The following is a 22871-nucleotide window of genomic DNA, read 5'->3' as shown; positions in this document are numbered from 1 at the left end:
TTCATGAAACAAAATCATGTAATGCATTCAGCTTATATCTAACTCATCACTATTTAAATCATCATAAAGTATAATGGCATCCACATATAACACCATCAATGTATTCATTAACATTTAATCATCATTATGCATCTAAATGTTTCCAAAAGTTGACATTTTTACATCAAAATGTATCATTTAGCTCAAAATTAACAGCATATATTTACCAATACAATAAGAAGATGAATGATAGAAGGCCACACAGTCTAATGTATCAATGTCATAACCCATTTCTCAATCTACCGAATAATCGCTACTGTTTGCCACGTCTAATTTTAGTTAAGTCTAAAAAATAGCATTTTCAATTACGGGCGGACCTTGACAGTTCCGTAATCGATGATCCTTCTTGGCTTATCATAACTTTTCGAATCAGGATTCTGGGAATTCTTGTTAGATATTTTACTCCATCCCTCCCACAGCAAGGGTTGTGGAGCATTGCTCAGCCTGCATTTTGCAATCGAAGTCAGTGCTCAGCCTTCTCTTTCAAGTTTTTTTTTTCTTGCCACAAACAGAGGTAGGTAACGGAGATGTATACCTTCATAATTTTGCTATATCATGCAATATGTACTGTCTTGTTGATGGTTGTGCGTTGTTCCTTAGAATTAAGAAAGAATCTCTAAGATAAAGTTTTTAAATGTCAAGAATTTATTTCATTCTAGATTTTTTCCCACATCTACCCACTTCTACACCATTTTAAAGAAGTTTTAACAGAATCAAATTTTATAATCTTTGACAAGATAATGTTCAAATTCCGTTAAATTAAGCATACATAGCTCGAATGAGCACATTGTAAACAAGCCTAAAAAGAAATCCTGATCGTTTGAGCTCCATTGGTTTCATTTTTTAGTTCCCCCTTTCACAAATAGATTAGCGAAGGAAAATGTATCAGTTGTAATGGCAAGTTAACATTCGGGATATTTTATCGGATCCCTCAAAATGAGTTGGTACTCCTGGGGGACAGGCACTCTTGGTTCCAGAGCTATAAGCATTTTAATTGTCCGTATGTTTTATAAAAATTGGTTTATTTGGAACAGATAGAGAGGTAAATTATGAGATAGTTGAATGTCGCAAAATAGCTTTTAACCCGACAGGCCACACTGTATCTGCTACATTGGATCCCAAATACTTAATTTATGTCCTTGTAGGAAATATATGTTAATTGGGGTTTTAGTTAGCAGGAAAGATAAATTTTAGCTGTAATAGGCTCCAGATAGTTTCATATTTTTATGTATACTCTTAGTTAAGTCGTGAGTTGGGCGCAACTTGAAGTTTGGTGAGGCTTTGGGCCTTAGCATTCCTAACAAAAATAAAATAAAATAAGATCATAGCCTAATGCAAAACAATAGGATGCTATTCTGATCAGTACAATAAAAATAATAAATAGTTGTGAAGATAATCATTTTCAAAAGCATAAAGCACAGGGTCGACCCGTGCACCCAATATCCACAAACAATCAACTTGGACTATTTGTTGGAAGGGGAAAGATTGGTGCAGAGCATTTCTAAAAAGAAGATATGACTAAATGTGGTAAAGCATACTTATTGTTTTTATAAGAGTTCTTCTCTCCCTGCTGTTATCAAACTATAGGATAGATTTCTAGCATGACTATTAACAATTGATTCTTGATTGAGATGAAATACTACAGATATTATGGTAGTTTTGAATTAGTTTCCAAACCTCCATAATGTATTGCTGTCAGACTTTGAGTTTAATGAGGGATATTTTTGCATTCATATGGTAAAATATACAGAGGTATTGTATTGAGGTATTCTTTTCTCTCGTTTATTATCATCAACCGATTGTTTAATAGAATTATTAGTGGCTATAGAGGTTTTGTTTTGTTTCTAGTCGCAAATTAGTATTTAAGAGTATGACTGTACTGTAGGAGCAGTATAAATCTTTATGTGTTGGATTTAGTGCATGAGCACTCAATCTACATTTAAATACTTTATTGTACCACAGGGAAAGAACAATCATATGAGTGTTAAATACATTTTTGTTGGGTGTTTGAAGCCTAATTACAGCACTGATATGTTTGACTAAAAACATAGGAAAAACTATATGTATTTACATCAGTCACATAATGTTAAATCAACATTTAAGTGTTGGGCTAAACCATAGAAAAGAATGGACATTTGTGTTGCATGAATTTTTTTCATACACAAAAGAAATCATTTATTTTACCACTACTTTATCAACTATGTTTAGGAACTGGTAACTCATAGAAGGATGTTGACCTATAAATTATCATGTTACATAAATGTGGTCATTTCATGACGCATATGTGACATTTTTAGAAAGACATTATTGCATTTCCCATTGCCTCCTACATTATATATAGATTATGATCACACGATGAATGGAAAGTAATGGTATCATTCTTGTTACTTAATATACATCTTGTGTATTTATGTTTTATGAGAGGAATTCAAGATAAGATCACATACTAGAAGTAATAATTGATGGAGAAAGAGTTTCATTGTTAGCTATGTGATTGGCTTAATATATGCATATTTATAACATGTGTCAATAGAGAATTGATGGTAGTACTTGTATGCCATTTTGGAAGTTGGACTAATTTCCTTGCTAGAGATAAGTTAAGATGATAAAATTAATGGATAGATGATAAATGGACTTATGGTCTTATCCTTGTATGCTGATGGGTATATGGAACTCAATGTTGGATAAACCATGTTGTGATTTTTTTTCTTTATTTATTATAAATGATAGAGATGGACTGTGATACTGAAAGGATAACTAAGAAAATGTTGTTATGTTATCTTGTTGATTGTTTACTATTCTTGACATTATTTGTGTAACACGATTCCATTACTCTTCTAAGTTTTACTTGTTTAGGCTATCTCGTTACTGGGCTGGGTATCTTTCATGTCAAGAAAGATTCTGGGAAAGTTTAATAGCTTCGTGGTAGGGTGGTAAAGCACTCTTACAATATTCTCGCCCTTGTGTTCTTGGACAAGTTTTGGAGCTCAATTCAACCTGGTCGTCATGGTTAGACTATCTGGTATCCTGTATCTGGTATTGGTAATCTAGTAATGAAATTCTGGTTTCTTTTAAACTTGAGTATATATGAATATGTATCATTTTAATTAAAGTTAATGATAGTTAATCGACTAATATTGACTAGTCAATATTCAAAAGACTTTGACTCTCGTTGATTCTTTTGCATATTACGGAGATTGTTGATGTGACCTTTGTTTTGCAGGGGTAGTCCTTACAATCAAAAAACATTGACCCCGAGTTCTACATCCAATACACAATAAAAATAATCCCAACCAAACCCATTGATCAATTGTCTAAGTTGAATACATAATGACCAAACCTATGTCACACAATCTATCGACTAGAAGTCTAAAATAGATAACTCAAGATGACCAACTCATCGATTAATGTTCATCAATTGAGTTGATTAAGTCAATTATGCCAATGACTTCCTATAAACTAGGAGTCACAATATCAACTTCTCTTAGAGTATAACTATAGCGAAAACCATATTTCCAAATACATGCGACCTAGGCCAAGCTAATTATGTATCTTTATATTGATTTTCAACCTATATGTCAAAATTATAGATACCACAATGATATGTTTCATATGCACATTTGTGTGTCACGCACAGTGAGAATTATCTTTGCCTCAGGGCACAATTCTATCAACCTCCGATAGACTCTTCCAATGTTCTGACTTCCTTGATAATATTGCACCGAGAAAAACTTAGGGTTATAAGATTAATAGAAATGAAAATTAACATTAATTTGTGTTTGGCTTACTAGAAAAACTATCGAGTCATAGTTTGGTTTGGCATTTCTTCACCATTTTGATATAGTGGTAGCAGGGAAACCCTATCACCTTCAAATTCAATCTCTCCTCTGTACGCTCTGTCAGCCAAATCATCCAGATATGGTGAAATGACAAAAGTATAATCTATGCACAAAAGAAAGCAAAAATCATCATTACCATTTATTTTCTCCATCGCCATAAAATCTTTAAATGAGAGGAAAGAGGAAGCGTAAACTAGAGTTGCTCAACAACCTGGGATTAAGGCATAAATTAATGATGTTAACATAGAAGATGGGGTTAATGATAACAAGCCAAACTGGTGGATGATAACAATGCAAACTGGTGGATGATAACATGGATGATGTCATATGTTTTGCCATTTTCTTTCATTCATTTGCACCCTTGAAAGAACTTTTTAACATCTCCCTGATCCACTACATAATTTGTAAGGATTTCCAATTTATTAACTAGAAAGTTGATATTCTCACGAACCTTTTCCTTGATGAATTGCAGGGGCCACCCAAAATACTCGTCAGATTTCTCAATCTAAAAGCCCACAAAGTTTGAGATTGTAGGCAGCTGGGTAGGGCTGTTGAGTTCAGAACATGTTGTCCTCAATTATCAAAGCAGATAGCATTAATTTTATAACAACAAATTGTCAGAGGTGAAGACAAAGGCCTTAGAGTCTCCGCAGTTGGTCACCACAATCCGCCTGATTCTCTCGTAAGCCTTTGGACTGGTGTGGTGGCAGAGCTACCACTGATAATCTACAGATACATGGAACTCTTTGATTATCATGTAACTAATAGTGGCCTATATTCCTATCCATGAGCCATTTGTGCCTGGAGACCAACCTGCAGAAAGTTAAAAATATAATTTAGAAATTGCAGAAGAAGGTTCAAGAAGAAGAGGCTTGGAGAAGACGCTTAGCTTTTATATTATTTTATTCTGTAATAGTTTTTCTATTTTTCGAGCTGAAAATTTATTTTTCTCGTTGCTCAAACCAATGAGAAATAAGAAAATTTATGTTTTTAATTGAGTTAAAAAAAACAATAATAGCTAACTTTTGTTTTCTTTGAAAAAAATTTAATACTTGACTACTATTGGCCAATAGACTTGGAAAAATAATTAGTTGTGCATCAAATATATCCATATGTTCTCTGCCGAACAAATAAAATTGCTTTCAATCCATAAATAAAAATACTTTCAACTAAATCAATCTAGACTGTTTAAGTTATTGATTAACTTCCATATTCACCACTTTATCCCGATGTAACCTGAAGTAACTTCCATATCCACCACTTATCCCAATGTAACCGGATATTTAGAGTGCACAATTTGATGTGTCAAACTTATAATTATTCATCTTGAGTGCCATTATTTTGAACCCTAAAAAATGGATGAAAATGTCAAATGTTACACTTATTATGAGGAGTCACGTAGTTGTCCACCTCTTTATGTACGATAGCTGATTTTTAATATTTTATTTTTCAGTCGATACACTATTTGTGGGAACTTTGTTCGCGGAAATTAAATTTTTGACAGAAAAGGTGTCAGTTGACTGGAAGTTGTTAGTTTGATCGAAAATTTGTAAATCCTTCTTGTTAATTATTTACCGGCCAATTTTTATCTCAGTCCACTTTTAACTCTTGTTTTAACATTTATTAGTTGTTATCTCCACTTTTAACTTTTTTTTTTCTTTTTCTATTTATATAGCCGATAGGCTATTTGTCATAACTTTGTTCTTAGAAATTAATTTTTTGATGGAAAAGTTGTTAGTTTGGCTGGAAGGTTTTGCATATGGGATTGCAAGCTTTGGGCTTAACCATGGAGAAAACTCTATAGTTAAGTGTGCTTAGTTTGGAATAGTATTGGGATGGGTGATCTCTCGGGAAGTCTCAGTGCTTCAACCCTGTGAGCATCACCTAGATCCAATGAGTGCTAAGTTTTCCATTTATTCTCATGAGAGATGTATTCATGTTGAATCACTGCTCATGAAACATGGGTCAATGAGTTTAATTCAAAATCACACAGTTAAATCCTGATAACAATATCACAATTTGACTTGCTATGGAAATTATCTCCTACTTATCAATTGATGAGCTTAAGGGGATTTTTAATGAATGGTTCATGAGGCACAACACTTGGTGAAGGTTTTGCAAATGGGGTTGCAAGCTTTGGGTTTAACCATGGAGGAAACTTTGTAGTTAAGCACGCTCAAGCTAGAGTAGTACTGGGATGGGTGACCTCATGGGAAGTCCTAGTACTTCACCGCTGTGAGCATCACCTAGATCCAATGAGTGCTAAGTGTTCATCAGAGATGGATTCATGTTGAATCACTAGTCATGAAACATGGGTTAATGAGTTTGATTCAAAATCACAGAGTTAAATCCTCGTAGCAATATCACAATTTGATGTGCTATGGAAATAATCTCCTACTTATCAATTCCTTCTCGTTAATTATTTACTGGCCAGTTTTTAAATTTTTATCTCGCTCCACTTTTAACTCTTGTTAAATTGATATTTATTAGTTGCTCTGTCCACTTTTAACTATTGTTTTTCTTTTTCTATTTATTTTTAAAAAAATTAGTTGTGATCTCCACATTAACTCATGTTGTGATATATGTATTTATTTAACTTTTGACTTTTAAAATTGATTTAGATTTTAGTTTTTAAATTATTTTAATTTATTTTTTTATATTAGTTTAGTTTTTTTGAAATATTGTTTTTTAGTTTCTATAATTTTTTTAGTCAATAGAATATTTGTTAGATGTTGCTATTTTTTCATATTCTATTTCTCTTATAAATTTTTCATAATACTTTTTTTGATGAAGTTTTTAAAAATAATTTTTTTTCTTCATATTTGATAATTTGAATTTAAATAAATAATATTTATTAATCTATTTGAAAGATTTTAATAAATGTTACGTTATTTAAATTGAACACTATTAATAATCTAATCTGTTCACATAAGATTATATTTTAAATCTCCACTTTTAACTATCACTTTTCTTTTCCTATTTATTTAAAAAAAAATCTCCACTTTAACTCATGTTGCAACCTCTATTTATTAAACTTTTGATTTTTAAAATTGATTTAGGTTTTAGTTTTTAAATTATTTAAATTAATTTTTTATATTAGTTTACTTTTTTTTTTTAAATGTTATTTTTTAGTTTCTATAATTTATTTAGTCTCGTTATTTTTTCATTTTTTTTTTTGTATTTCTCTTATTATTTTTTCATAATAGTTTTTTTGATTGGATTTTTTAAATTTTTTTTCACATTTGATAAATTAAATTTAAATAAATAATATTTATTAATCTATTTAAAATATTTTAGTAAATATTATGTTATTCAAATTGAAAATTATTAATAATCTAATTTGCTCACATAAGATCATATTTTAAAAAATAATTTTATTATCGAGCACTTATCGGCTTATCGTGGTAAGCACAAAAGCATGCAACTGCTAGTTTTAATTATATTATACAATGAGTTTATGATAGGCACTAAATAGTTAACTAAAAATAACTAGCAATTATGCATGTGCAAGAAGTGTGTTGTTTTGTGAAAACAATTATTCACATAAATTTTTAGGTTAGTAGCTGATTCAAATTTTTAGGTTATGCATGTCGTGCTCACTAAGTGAGTAAGCATCCACAACATTAGGTTAGTATTCATCAAACAAAATCATGTAATGCATTCACCTTACATCTAACTCATCATCATTTAAATCATCATAAAGTATAACGACATCCGCATATAACACCATCAATGTATTCATTAACATTTAATCATCATTATGCATCTAAATGTTTGCAAAAGTTGACATTTTTACATCAAAATGTATCATTTAGCTCAAAATTAACAACATATATTTACCAATTTAATAAGAAGATGAACAATAGAAGGCCACACAGTCTAATGCATCAAGCAACATTGACCTAGAGTTCTACATCCAATACACAATAAAAAAATCCCAACCAAACCCATTGATCAATTGTCTAAGTCGAATACATAATGACCAAACCTATGTCACACAATATATCAACTAGGAGTCCAAAATAGATAACTCAAAATGACCAACTCATTGGTCAATGTTTATCGGTTGAGTTGAGTAAGTTAATTATGCCAACAACTTCCTATAAACTAGGAATCACAATATCAACTTCTCATAGAGTATAACTATGGCAAAAACCATATTTCCATATACATACAACCTAGGCCAAGCTGATTATGTATCTTTATATTGATTTTCAACCTATATGTCAAAATTATAGATACCACAATGATATGTTTCATATTTTGAGTATTGGCTAAACTGTCAAACATAACATGTCATCTCAAGACTATGACATAAATAAATACACTCAAGAAGTTGACCTACATGCCAAACTTCATTCCATCATATGCTTACATCAAGTATAATCTTAAAGTTTCATACCTTAATGAGCATCATAGAAAATGTCAACCTACACGTCAGACATGGAACAATAAGTACATCATACAAGTACAATATGTAATGTGATCTACTCAAATTTAGTAAATCATTTGGGTATGCCCACTAGTCACATGTAATCATTAGTAGAGCCACTTTCTCATTTGTGTGACCTTGGCCCTCAAATTGATCTCATCACCATGGCAATATCTCAAGGAAATTTTAAGTCGTAGTTTTATTTAAGTGTGCTTAACCAACATATAAGCACATGATGTGATGTATGACCTACTCGTCATTCAATCATCACATAAAATATGGTTGCAGTGCTTTCCTACCCAACCATGAAGCCTTACACTTCCTTGGCATTCTACCTAAAACATAGAATACCCAACCCTGCAATGCCCAAATAATACAAAATGCACTTCCTTGGGATCCTACCTAACACGTAAAATTCCCAACCGAGCAATGCCCACATAGTACAAAAGGTACTCTCTTTGGGATCCTACCTAACACACATAATTCCCAACATGGCAACACCTAATAATGCAAAAAAATAAAAGGAGGTATCTAGTGCAGCCATGAAACATACTACTTCCCACATATGTCCAAGTAGCCCTAATCATGGACGTGGCAGGGAGATAGAACATGGGCAAGCATATCGAATAAACATATGCACATAGCTTTGGCCAAAGCATTTTTTGTACTAGTGTTACACTGGTAGGTAGAGTGAAAAAGGAAAGCATCACTTCTAACCCCTCCTTACCTATCCAAATTCGAAACCCACGCTGGAAGGTAAGATTTTAAAAATAATAATAAAATAAAATACATTAATGAAAAAGGAAGAATGGCATGTTCTTCGTAATCTACTCCCTTAAACATCCTATCAATGTTCCACACTAAACATGATAGATGCCATCACCTCAAAACATAGGACTAACATCATAAAACACACACACCCTAGCCACTTCAAGATCAAAGAAATCTTGAAATCACTAGTAAATTTAGGCCTAAATTTTGATATGAAAAGGTCAAAATTTTGACGAGAGTAGGTCGAATAGGTGACTAAACTTGTCGTTGGTCTTTTTTAGTCATTTTTTGACACAGACATTTTGCATCAAAATTTTCACTTCATAAAGGTGGACTTACCAATGCAAATTTCGTCAATTTCTTTAGTCCAACCTAAACTATTATTTTCCCATTTGCGGGCATCGCTGGTCAAAATTTTGACGTAAACCGTGCCTAATTTGGCGTCAAAATTGTGACCAACACTCAATTTTCTACGCTGGTGCCATACAATTGACGTCAAAGTGAAAACATGTGTGTCAAAATTGAGACCAAAGATAGGTAGAAATTTTGACAAGCTATGCCAATTATTGTAAAAGCTTTGCTCTCGTAGGAGCCTTCTAAACTGCACAAAATTTGATTCTAAAGCATAATTGCTTGGTGCATGAGAGTCAGGGTATCATGTACATTTCTACCTCCACACCATTGTTTCATTCATCACATGATTTATTTCATACAAAACAATGGGAAGGAGGAAGAATTGTGCACGATATCCCGAGTCTCCACTGAGCAATTATGCTTTACAACTCAAATTTTGTTCAATTTAAAAGGCTCCTATGAGAGAAAAGGCTTTGCAATAATTTTGGCATAGCCTATCTAAATTTTGGTTCCTGTAGGCAAAAATAAAATTAGGAAAGAATTATTTATCAGGAATGAAAGCCAATAATTTCACTAACTAATCTCTATTTTTCAAATAGATAAACGTGACAAAAAAACTTACAGTCCCAATCACATATATAACTATAACTTTAACTATGTCTAAAACCAACATAATTTACAAATATCCACAATTCAAATATTATCCCTTGATGTTTTCTTTAATGCAAAGTTTTAAGTCAACTATCTTATCGCCCTAGATGTAAGACCAAATTGTCATTAGGCTAAAGACTGCAACAAGATTTACAAATGCAAGGAGAACTACCCAACCAAAGTAGAAAATGACATGAAAAGTTAACAATCTATCAATTGATGCCTCTAGATAAAATATTTCTAGCAATTGAACTGTACGTTATAGAAACAAAAAATTGCCTTAAAATTGACACCTCACTAGTTGTTCATTTGCATTTGTAATGGCTTCACAAAAGTTGAAAGCTTATGATTTGTCAAGAACAAAAAAGGCACTTGTAGTTCAGCTACATAAATAAAAGTAAAGTAGTTCAGTTGCACGGTGAGGGCAAGAGACTATCAATATCAATTGTGGAGTTGTAGATAGGTAAGTGATAAACATAAAAAGGTAGTACAAGGCACCATTTTCCATGTTCTAATATGATGAACTACCTCGGACTTGGTTCTAAACCTTGATTGCTTAATGTTGGATTTGATCCAGTGGTACCATTATCTAGAGGAGGTCCCACACCCCACTTTCTTCCTGATTCTGAAGGTGCTAATAGAGCATCTTTGCTAGTTGATCTCCCTTGCGAGCTCTCAACTGAAAGAGAATTCTTGATTGCAGAATGCCGAAGATAGTCACAATGTACCTATCAGCCGAAGATAGTCATGATGTGCCTATTGCTAATAGGAACATCATGACTATCTTTGACATTCTCCTATAGCTCTTGTGATTCTAATATTATAACATAAGGCTTTCTCTTCTTTTTTCGAGCATAAGGTTGTTGCTCGAAAAAAGAAGAGAAAGCCTCATGTCATAATATTTTAACATGATGCTTCCTCTTCTTTATAACATGAGGTTTCCTCTTCTTTTTTTGAGCATAAGGTTGATGCGGCCTTGTAATAAGAAATAAATGGGTTTAATTTCGATTATGTACAACACAAAGAAAACCAAAATGTAATAGTAATTTTTAATAGAAAATGAACTATATAAACTTATAAAGCTCATAATAATAATAGACCATAAACTTGGACAGATTTGTCATAGATTTCTAGGATGATTGGGGTGTACTTATCATCATGATTTAAATTTTGTAAGAGATTAGCATGTGTTATATCTAATATGGTATTTTCTTGCTAGGTTTCAAATTATTAATTTATATAATCTGTTAACCAATCCAAGTCTTCCTATTATCCCTATTTTGTTAAGTTAATCATGGCCTAATCTTTGCTTCAAAGCTGAAGTCTAAGATTTACTCTCATTTGTATTCAGCTTCCACTAATGCTTGTGAGATTCCTATTTTGTTGAACAACTACATTATAACTTTCCATTCATTATATCTTGTCCTTGTAGCTAAAAAAATGTCACTATTATTTTCTTCCCATTCCCTATATCTTATTCACATAGTAATGGAAATGCCATTCTTATTTTGAAATCTATGAATTAAAAAACAAAGTTCAAGGGAAACTAGCATATAATATGATGTCAAATGGGCATCTCAAAACTTGTATGAACAACGGTCTCATAAACATACCATGTTTCATCAAGAAGAGCTACAATTCCCCCTGGTTTCCACATATACAAAATACAGTTGTATTTAAGATCCTAGCCCTCAACTTCAAAAGTTTGAGCTCTAATAAACACAAATTTCTAACAAAGCACTACAAGTTAAATTGAGAAAGGGATCATTCATTCTAAAATATTTAGTCCATAAGATACTCAATTCTATAGAAAAAATTATTATTTGAAGTTATGAATAAGTGTTAACCCCACTGATTTACCTATACCCAAGATGTTTATTGAGAACCTTAATTAAAATGATATATTGTGTGTATGTTTAACTATGCAGTTTGCATCTACATCTAACTAGAAAAGGAAATGGATATCAAAAAAGACCTTTTCAATCAGATCCAAAACATCTTGATTGTCAACAAATTCAATGTAGCTCCAATCAATTTCTTCTCTTGTGTATTCATCCTGTTCCATCTAAAGACATGTTGCACAACATATACAAAAATCCATAGAAAAAAGTAAATATCATACACAACAAAATAATATTAAAATAGTTAAGCAAATATACCCTGAGCAAAGAGCAAAACCAAAATGTATAAAAAATATATTTCTTTCAAAAATTATGATAATTTAATAGATATGGAACTTTCTGACCTGATTGAAGTGTTGTTGTAGCTTCTCATTTGTAAGACTAATATAGAATAGTTCAAAACTACAATGAAGAAAAAAATAGGTTTTCCTTAGCTCACCAAAGAGTAATATGTAAACATTTTTTATTATGAAAGCTTTCAAATATAACTCGCTAAATTGAAGTGACTATAGCTACAAGACATGATTTAAAATATGCAGTCTAAGGTTGCAATGTTTATAATGACTATAGACAAAAATATAAATTAAAACAAGCAATATTATCATCAATTTTTTTAAATGTAGAATGAAATGGTTGTAAGTATGCATTTCTACCACATGCAAATGATTTTGAGATACAAATCTATGCAATCCAATCTCCCAAGGAATAGACACCACCACTTATCACCATCTTTGCCAAAACAAGATTTGTCATAAAGCAATATTAGAATAGTTACTAAAATGGTCATAAATTATGTTGTTATAGTAAAATAATACTTTAACTTAAGGAAAAAAACTATACAATATTAAAACATGACATCGTGCTTTAAAAACTTAAAAGGTACCTGTAACAAAGAACTTCATTTCGACTTGCTAATTGTTTGTCACTATTAACTATAAGCTTATCTTTAAAGTTGAGCTTCACTTTGTTTCAAGAATAGTTAAATATTCTCTACTAAATAGGGCCAACCACATGAAGGAAGAAGCTCATTCCCCCCCCCCCCCCCTAACATCACTCTAAATTCTCTATTAACATTTAATAACATTCATTCGTTCATCCATTTTTGAAATATAACATTCAACCATTATAATCACATGATAACATTCATTAACACATAAAATTCATTAGCACACATCATTCATGAATAATTCATTAACACACAACATTCAAGAGTAAGTCATTCATGAATAATTCATTAACACAATATTTATTAACACCCAACATTAATGAATAATATTCATTAAAAATATTCAAGAGTAAGTCATGAACGAATAATCATTTCTTTTTGGCTTTCTTGCCATTTCTTTTTATCATAAAATTTCTAAGAGGAATATCAATGTCCTTGTCATCCCCCTCCTCTACTGGTTTTGATGCATGTCTCCTCCTCATCCGTTCAAGAACATCATGAGGCTGCTGCAACAAAGCGGGGTCTGTTGCAATAACAAGTACTTCATGAGTTAAATTCACACCATTTTATATTAGTGAATTACGAGTTTTTATTCAAGTAAAAAAACTATAAATCAAAAAATTAATTTAAAAGAACAAAGCATAGATTTTCTTTACTTGAATGTGCGACATGATCTACCTGCTGATTAGTCTGAATATCCTCCAGCACTTGTTCAGCACGGCATGATTCTATATCCTCAACACAAAAAGGTTACACCAAGTTCAATTAAAAATGTTAAATTGTATTAATAATTACATAATTAGTTTTAAATAACAAATGAGCACCTCCATTGACAATACAATGCACATCAGGGGCTTCATGATGCTACGTATGATCTGTGTCACGATTAATAGGCTGCATTGCAATGTCATGCACATTATTATCAAATAAATTGTTGCTCAAGTATTCAATTTATAATATATTTTTTGGCATATTTACCTATGCACATGATGCAGGAGACTGTTTGGTTGAGGCAATGGAAGCTTGTCGTAGGTGTTCAGCCACCGCTGCATAGCCTTGCTTGAAGGCAAATTTTTTGTGTTCTTCTGTGGCCTCTAGATTAAAATTAGCACCTTGCATTTTTTTATTAATTATCAAAATTATTTGCATTTTATAAATAATTTTTCTTTGCAATTTATTTACTACTATTTACAACACATGCTTTGATTTTCGAATATCCCCTAGAGCCAAGTCTGTGCTGCCCAACCTTTTCCAGCCTGGCCTTTGTTGCCTTTGATGTGTCCTGCAACCTATGAAAAGTTTGAAATATGTTAGATGATGTAGATATAAAGATCAGTACTAATTAGTGGATTATTATATATTGGTATGAAGGTTTTAGCATAAAGTAGCATGTTCCACCAAAAATATGAAAAAAGGGAAGAAATCATAGCACCATACCTTTAATTATAAAATAGCTTCTAAAAATAAACAACATCACATATATGCCTTTTAAATTGATCTTTAATTACCCATTATTCACAATAGATTCAGAAAATTTAAAATAAAAAATTCAAATATTTTCTCATGTCATTATGTTGAGCTTGCAAGGAGTAGTGCACATATTTCAATAAGAGAGAGCACACGACTGTCAAAGTATGGTGGAAGACATTAGATGAAAAAATAATTGTTTTTTACTGACTATATGAGTTGGGATATATAATACAAGAAATGTATATTGTGGACAATTCAAGATTAAATTTATAGGAAAATCTAGGTATGTTAGTAGTTTTCAAGTTAAAGATATCAGCCACATTGATGAGCTAGTCTCAATTCTTTCAATTTTTTTGTCCTTTCTCATGACATTCATTTCTTGTGACATGTGTAATCATGCTATTTATCCATGGAGTTCATGATGTATAGGGGATAATTTTTAGAACAATCTATAATACTCAAGTTAGCTTGGTTGAATTTATTGCAGAGGCTTAATGTATTAGTTATTTTAATAGGGATGATGAGGGAAAATAAGGTGGACTGAAATAGTCTAGGGATAATTACATGTGTACTTATTTTAAGATAAGTATTTCTTTAATTATCATTATTTTCTTCACATAATTCTATTGTGAATATGTTATTTTTGGTGGAAAAGATTTATGGGAGATCAAATAAGAAGTCTAAGTTGAAAAGAATGAGAAAATCAGAGTCAGTGAAGACGATTTTCTCATACTCAGTGAGCTACCATAACTTGAATTTATTGTAATTCCATTCATTAGGAAAAATAACATTGCCATGCTCTTCTCATTTTCAAAAATCTCAACAACAAAAATCTATATTTGTAGGAACACAATATCTCTAGACCACCCTTTGATGCAAGGCACTCTTAATGCCTAAATGACAAATGATAACTTATAAGGTGGCTTGGTATAATCCAAAATAGTTGGAAAGGGCTAGTAACCACAAACAAATATGAAGGATCATGAGATTTTCACTTTCAATCCATGAGAATTCATCAAAGGGTTTTTACAATATAGTTGTATGTGTTAGAGGTTCCAGGGCCATGGGAATTCATCAAAGGGTTTTTATAGAATGGTTTATGAGAACATAAACAAAAAAAAAAACAAACATATAAATAGAAAATTAACAACTACCATCTACATGTCATTTCTCATCTTGATAATGAATTTGATAGATCACAAAAAGTGAACAAAAACGATCATGTCAAAATCATATTCAGTTATTTTTTGATAGCCTTTTTGCCACCATATGGATTACAAACAATGTTAGTTCTTCTCTTGACATCTACCTTGATGATGAATCATAGAATTTGATCCAAAATGTAGGCAACACAAATTATAGATGGTCCAATACAAAAGGGAAAAAATATTGAAATCATAAGGACTGTGGAAACTTCACAAATTCAATATTAACTCTCACCCATTATTTATCTCTGTTGCACATAACTATATGGTTAGTAGACCATCAATCAAATAGTATGAATCTTAGTAGATATCAGGTACCAGTGTAGCCAAACAAAATACATCTTAGACACCTATAGGTACAATACCAGTTTAGTGTCCTATAACTTAACTACACTGTACTATTAGGAGAGTGCTCAGTTGTCATTAACTTGTGTTTTTGGCATTGAACGTAATGCTTATTACTTCTAAGAGAGTGACCATTAGTAAAATTCTTGCAAAGTTTTTCAAAAAAATTGAACTTGTCATTACACTAATTGAATATCATTTATCACCTATACTGCTAACTCATACAACTATGGTACATGTAGTTAAGCATTACTATATTTTCAAGACATTAATCCTAGTAGCTACTATGAGTGAAAAGGGTCATAGAATAACAAAGAAATAAAATAAGATTCAAGTCAGAGAGTTGAGCCATGGGAAATGCACAAAGATTAATGGCTTAGGTTTGCCAGTAGTTTAGAATCATTTTTCGTGTTTGTTTCTAGCCAATAGTTTTCCTACATTTCACTATTTTCAAATTAAAATTCTTTAGGTTGAACAAATACATTGCTTAATAGTTTTGTTGTATTTCTCAAATCTACATCATGGTTCCCAAAATGTAGATACTCAACTGGTCTCTAATATATGTGGTGCCAAATCTCTGCTCCATAAAAAGGTAATGACTCCCAGATTAATAACTTTAGAAAGTTTGGGCATATGTTAGGAAAAATTTAGGGCATATGTTAGGAAACTAAGAGGTAGGAGTACATAATATAGCTATATGTGAAGTTATAAGTGCACTATTTATATCTTATATAGGATTTATGCCCAGATTGAGATATATACAGTTGTATACATGCATTCTATGTGCAATCAACCACCACAATTTATTAGATGCCCAAATTTTAGAGAGCATTCATAATAGGGTGAAAGCAATTGTGTCAACATATGAATTACATACCTTTCATCAATAGATAGACTAAATTGAGCTAGTTGAAATTGTTGATACTGAAGTTGAACCCTAAATTCTCTCATTAATGTACTAGTAGTTAATACTATTTCATACCTTTTCAGATTTGTGGATGTACTTTCTTTTCGATGTTCCCCTTTCTCCTTTGCATCCAAAATGAACTCATTCCAATCCCTTACTAAAACAAAGGGAGGATGCTCATACTTCAGGTTTAGGATGAGACTCTTTCTATATGAGTCCCTTACAATGTTAAGATGTTTGGAGGCTTTTTGTAACAATTTCTTATGATAAAAAATATTACTACCAAACTCATGCTCTATATCTTTGATGAGCTTATCTTTTAAATTTTGATCTTGGAAGTTCCACCTTTTAAGAAAAAACACAAAATTGCTAGATATAGCTAGTATAAGAAAAGACTCGAATGAAAGGAAAAATGTTGCACCAATTAATGATATGAAAAAAAATAGTGGGATAAAATTAGTTTAGTTATAATGTTCCACCTTTTACGTATGGTGGGCCAGAATCTTTGCAGTGTGAGGTCATAAAGCCTCCTCTAAAATGTATCGTTTCTTGCAAAAAATGTCATGGGATAATTAATAGTAAGAACCATTAAAATGAATCATGTGAAGAATACTTTTCATAGTGAATAACACATACATAAAATGAGATACATTTCATCTTTTTAGTGATCTATTTTAGGGTTGGAGGGTCAACTTGACCAAAATTGACCAAAAAAGAAGTTTGGAAAAAATTTAAAAATGTCTAAAACCAGTCAAACTCTACCAGGGTTCTGTTGTTGATATTCTGAAACTAAAACATGTATTGTGACTATATTAATCAGTATACCTTGAAAAAAAATATAGTTCATAATACATATAACTTGCCATGACCTTCATTTTTTGTCATTCTTAATTGATGTTGTCACTGATCATACTTGGGATATTATGGAAAAAAAATATTGCTAAAATAGACAGTGAAGTTGAAAGTGAGCACTCTAAAACTCTAATAGGCAATAGCAATGATGTTTGAAATCATTGAAAACTAAACATTGAATATGAAAGAAGACTCCCACTTTTGGTTCTCTATAGAAAAATTGGTTAGTATCTTCTACTGAAAGCATGAAATTGCAATGTATTGAATTACTAAACTAGAGAAATATTGGTATACACAAAAGGTCATTGATAATTTAGATGATCCTACCAAACCCCTAATAAAAAGGAATTCCATAATAATTAAACAACTTGCACAATATGACATACTAAAGAAGGTCATGAGGCATCACTCCACATCAAAAGCCCTTGCATTCACCACTTCCTATCATGTTTACGTCTTGCAAGAAAATCCTTATTACAATATAATTTTTATTTATTTAAAGTACCTGGTATCTTGGGACATTTCAAATGCATTGATTCATTATCGTCAATCAACAATGATGTTTGTGTAGCTTTCATGCTAGAAACATGGGTAGCTCCAAGAAATGATGGTGAATTATCACCGATACATGCACTATGATCTGTATCTAGCGACGTACCAAACAATGTATCTCCTATCACAAAAAGATAATACACTATGTGATGCACCCAAGATTAAAGTACAAATTATCAACTCATAATTAACACAAAACCAAATATAGAAAAATAAGGATTTACCAGTTGGTCATCCCCTTGTTGGTGACATTGCAGTCGGCAATCTCGTATGGGCATCCGTCAACCTCGTAGGAGTCTCCTGCACTGGATGACTTGAACAATACATTGTTAGCAAAGACATTCTAAAATAATAAAAGTAAGAGTTAAGTTAAGAAGTTTTGAATGTTCAAAATAAAAAAATTCTTCTAACTTGTCAACTAAAAGATTATTTTACCAGTGGTAGTCAGAGCTCTACTACTACTGGCCTCACCATGTTGTCCTTCAGGTTGTGGATCAGTTGCCAAAAAAATCTTGTCTAACAAGAATTTAGTAGTTAAAGTTTCTTACAACCCTTTAAAAAATTGCACCAATAAAGTATTTTTGTACATATTACATATTTTACTTCACAACATAAAAGATTATAAAATATAAATCTTTATTGAAATTTTGTTATAACTAAAGATTCATTACTGCTTACTTCATAACGACAAGCTTGTGCTCTCAAATCTGATAGCCTCTTCATCATCTCCTTAGATTCCATATTTGTCTCATCCAAAATTTTCATTATTTCTAAATTAATTTTTAAAATTTTTCTCTTCAACATTTTTGTTACATTGGGAGTTTCAACAATATCCTCATTAGAAGGTGTAGCTAGTGGCTTGATACTTACTATTGGTGCTTTAACCTTATCCTGAACATCAAATTGTGAGAGGAATATCAGTAAAACTATCATAAAAACTCAAAAATTGTAAATAAAATAACGTAATAATATAACATTTTTCAACTATCTAATTTGTACAATTTAAATAAGATTTACCCTTGCTGAAGAAGGGGTAGGAGTAGCATCCTAGTAGCCTCTATCATCTGTTAGATCCATATCGTCCTGTCACAAAGATTAAACTTAAAAAATTCAGCTAACTGAAAGCAATAGACAACAAAAAAGAACTTATTAACATAATGGTATATAGTACTCACAACCCTCATGATAGTAACTTTTTTTTTATCTATGTGATTTAAATGGTAATCAATTAGCAGTTCTTCCCCTACACTTATTGATTTTATTGCACAAAGAAAAACTTCATTCCCCTCATGCACCTCAAATATGCAATTGGGTTGCTTACTAGTTGAGAAATGTCGTGTACTATTTATAAAACCTACAATATTACCTGTTGCTTTTGGTCTTCCATCAATGTACATAGAAAATCTTTTACTTTGATCATTTTCTTTCCGTTGTATATAATTAGCTGATAGTGCATACCTATGCATACTTTTTTTATATCGAACAATCCATATCCAATCATTGTAATTGTAACATGGATCAGCATACTTGAATAATTTGACAACTTTATTGTAACATACATTTATCCCATCCATGGAAAATAGGCCCAAACCATGTAATGAGGATGGAGCAATGTGATATATCCTCTCATTAACACAAAAATATGTGTTAATTGGAGGTAGCTCATTGGGTACCCATTCTTTCTCAATGTGTGTGTACCGAAAGGGCACCTTGATGTCACCTTTGGTCTCATCATCATAAGAACATGACCCCCCATTAGCAAGGAAAAATTGCATACATTTATTCAATTTTTTTTCTAATCTTTTGACCTCTAGTTGATCTCCCTAATTTAGCCATACTACATGTAGAGCTTTCATCTACCATTTCTTCATTTCCCTCATTCAATGTAGATAGATCTGACAAGTACCTATTTGGTGAGTCCTACAATCCATCAAATGGAAACTGAAAATGACAAATATAAAATGTAGTAAGTTGAAAGTGATTATACAATTATATTTCTATATGGACCTTCTTTGTCTATATATACATTTTATGATTATATAATATGTCTATTTATAACATATGTGCTAAATGATAAACAAGAAGAATATAAGAAAATTATGTCTATTTATTGACTTATACCTACTGATCCATGTCACTGTGCACGATCCATGCCAAATGGGTCAACTTTCCTGCATATGTTAATCATTTATTTAAATTAGCTAAAAATTACATGATACACATAAACATGAACAATTTTACCTTATATATGGAATGTAAGATCATTAATAGAAGGGGTGATGATGTACTTGTAGTCAATTGTCTATTTGCAAAAAGGGTGACAATTAGACATAATATAAACATTGGTAATTATAAATAACATATGTTGTAATCATTAGAGATGAAAAAAATAAATATGTAATCAAATTTCCCACATATGTTAATCATTTACCTTAAGCTAGCTAAAAATTACATGATACACATTTGCTACAAATAACTTAGAAGACAACATGAACAATAGGCAACACTGTGAACATGAACAAATTTCCCTTATATATGGAATGCAAGATCACCAATAGAAGGGGTGGCGATGTACCTGTAGTCAATTGACTATTTGAAAAAAGGGTCATAATCATACACAACATAAAAATTGGTAACTATAAATAACATATGTTGTAATCATTAGAAATGAACACAATAAATATGTAATCAAATTTCTTGCATATGTTAATCACCTATCTTAAGTTAGTGAAGAATTACATGATACATGTATGCTACAAATAACTTAGAAGACAACATGAACAATATGCAATATCGTAAACATGAACAAATTTACCTTGCATATGGAGGGAAAGATCATCAACAGAAGGGGTGATGACATTTATAGTCATTGATTATCTTCTTCTTCATCATCATCATCATCTTCGCCATCATTGCCATCATCACCATCATCATCGCCATCATCATCGCCATCATCGCCATCATCATCATTATCACCATCATCATCATCACCATCACCATCATCATCATCATCATCATCATCACCATCACCATCACCATCACCATCACCATCATCGTCATCACCATCATCTTGATCTTCATCATCTGCTTCTTCATCATCTTCAATATCTTCTTCTTCTATAACATTGTACTTTATCGGCCTTCCTCTTGGATCATGTCTAACAACAAATGACCAACCCTATTTATGTGGAACCTTTGAGTAAAACACTTTCTTACATTGGCTTGGAAGAACATAGGGCTCATCTCCAACTGGCTCAAACGACCTTGTATTGATCATTGTAAATCCATTATCATGTTGAACAACAGTTCTATATGGATCATTTCGATTTAGTCGTAACTTGTACCATTTGACGATGAATAGAACTAATTTGAAGGTGTTAAATTCACACTCAATTATATCATCCAAGATGCCATAGTATTGATTTTGAGATTGTTGAGGATGTATGTCATTTCTAGATGATATATTGGTGACCTTGAAAGCTGTAGTTATCCCAGAATCACAAGTTTTCTTTGTATCATCCAACCTTTTTATATGAACTTTTTGGCCATGATTGTACATAGCTTTGTGGTGCTTGATTTGCAACTTTTGAAGTGTGTGTAAATTATTTTCATTGTGAGTTGATATGAAAAATAAGTCGAGTTATGATCATTAATAAATTTCTACATACCTCTCCGCCTCTTAAACCTTTTACTAGATCAACTACCACCGACATAACATTGGAATCTCCATTATGACGAGCTTCTTTAACCAATGAAGTAGCACCTTCCCATGTTAATGAGCAATCATTTTGTTGACATCATTCAATCCATTCCATCATCTAGTCAAAATTGTTCGCAATATACAAATGTATTGCATCCCACTCTCAACTACCTATTTCAAAAAAATACACCAATTAAAAATAACTTATATTGAAGATTTATAAGAATTAATTAACTATAATAACATCTTAGATTTACCTCTCACTTTTTTTGATCTACCTTTTCCCATCAAGTACTCCCCTTTGAATTTTTTAATTGAGTTGGGATCCCAAATGCGATCTACATGGATCTTTGCTGCAAATTTAGGAAGATATTCAATGGTCTAGTATACCATATATCCTTCTACCATAGAACCCTTAGGATCTGCTCTCTATTGAACCAAGCCTTTCAAAAATTTCAAGTGCCTCTTAACCATCCACATTGACTTGGTTGGTACAGGTCCACACAATTCAATCTCCTCAACTTGATGTATGAGGTAGTGTTCTTGTGCATTGAAAAAACTTGGAGGTAGATAGTTTGCATTTCACACATCAGAAGAGGAATTTTTCTCTTCCAATATTTTATATCTTCTTTATTGATTTCTTTAGATGACAACCATCTCATGTATTTTCCAAGATTATATATAACCTATTTAATATTATTGGCGAAGTGGTGTGGGAGAGATAGAGGTAGAACGTACTGCAATATTTGTAAAATGATCTTGTCAATATTTTATAAAAGGATGCAATTAAAACTACATGCAATATATAAATATATAATGAATACAAAATAACATGAATTACCTTAATAAATGTATGCCAATCATGTGTTTTCAACCCTAGCCCAAATTCACTTTTCTTTGATATGAG

General features: G+C 31.6%; 1 long non-coding RNA gene across 1 annotated transcript; it reads left to right on the top strand.

The window, feature by feature from the left end:
• The first annotated feature begins 362 nt into the window (after positions 1-362).
• Positions 363-4802, top strand: LOC149574725 (uncharacterized). Its single transcript, XR_016360089.1, has 2 exons — positions 363-553; positions 4351-4802. It is a non-coding gene; the product is annotated as an uncharacterized LOC149574725 (long non-coding RNA).
• Positions 4803-22871: the final 18069 nt, after the last annotated feature.

Source organism: Cupressus sempervirens, chromosome 2 (genome assembly GCF_028749045.1).
Source record: "Cupressus sempervirens isolate cs-2001-9-10 chromosome 2, ASM2874904v1, whole genome shotgun sequence".
Taxonomy (NCBI): domain Eukaryota; kingdom Viridiplantae; phylum Streptophyta; class Pinopsida; order Cupressales; family Cupressaceae; genus Cupressus; species Cupressus sempervirens.
The sequence above is the reverse complement of the archived record's forward strand: the minus strand, read 5'-3'. Positions and strand labels throughout refer to the sequence as shown.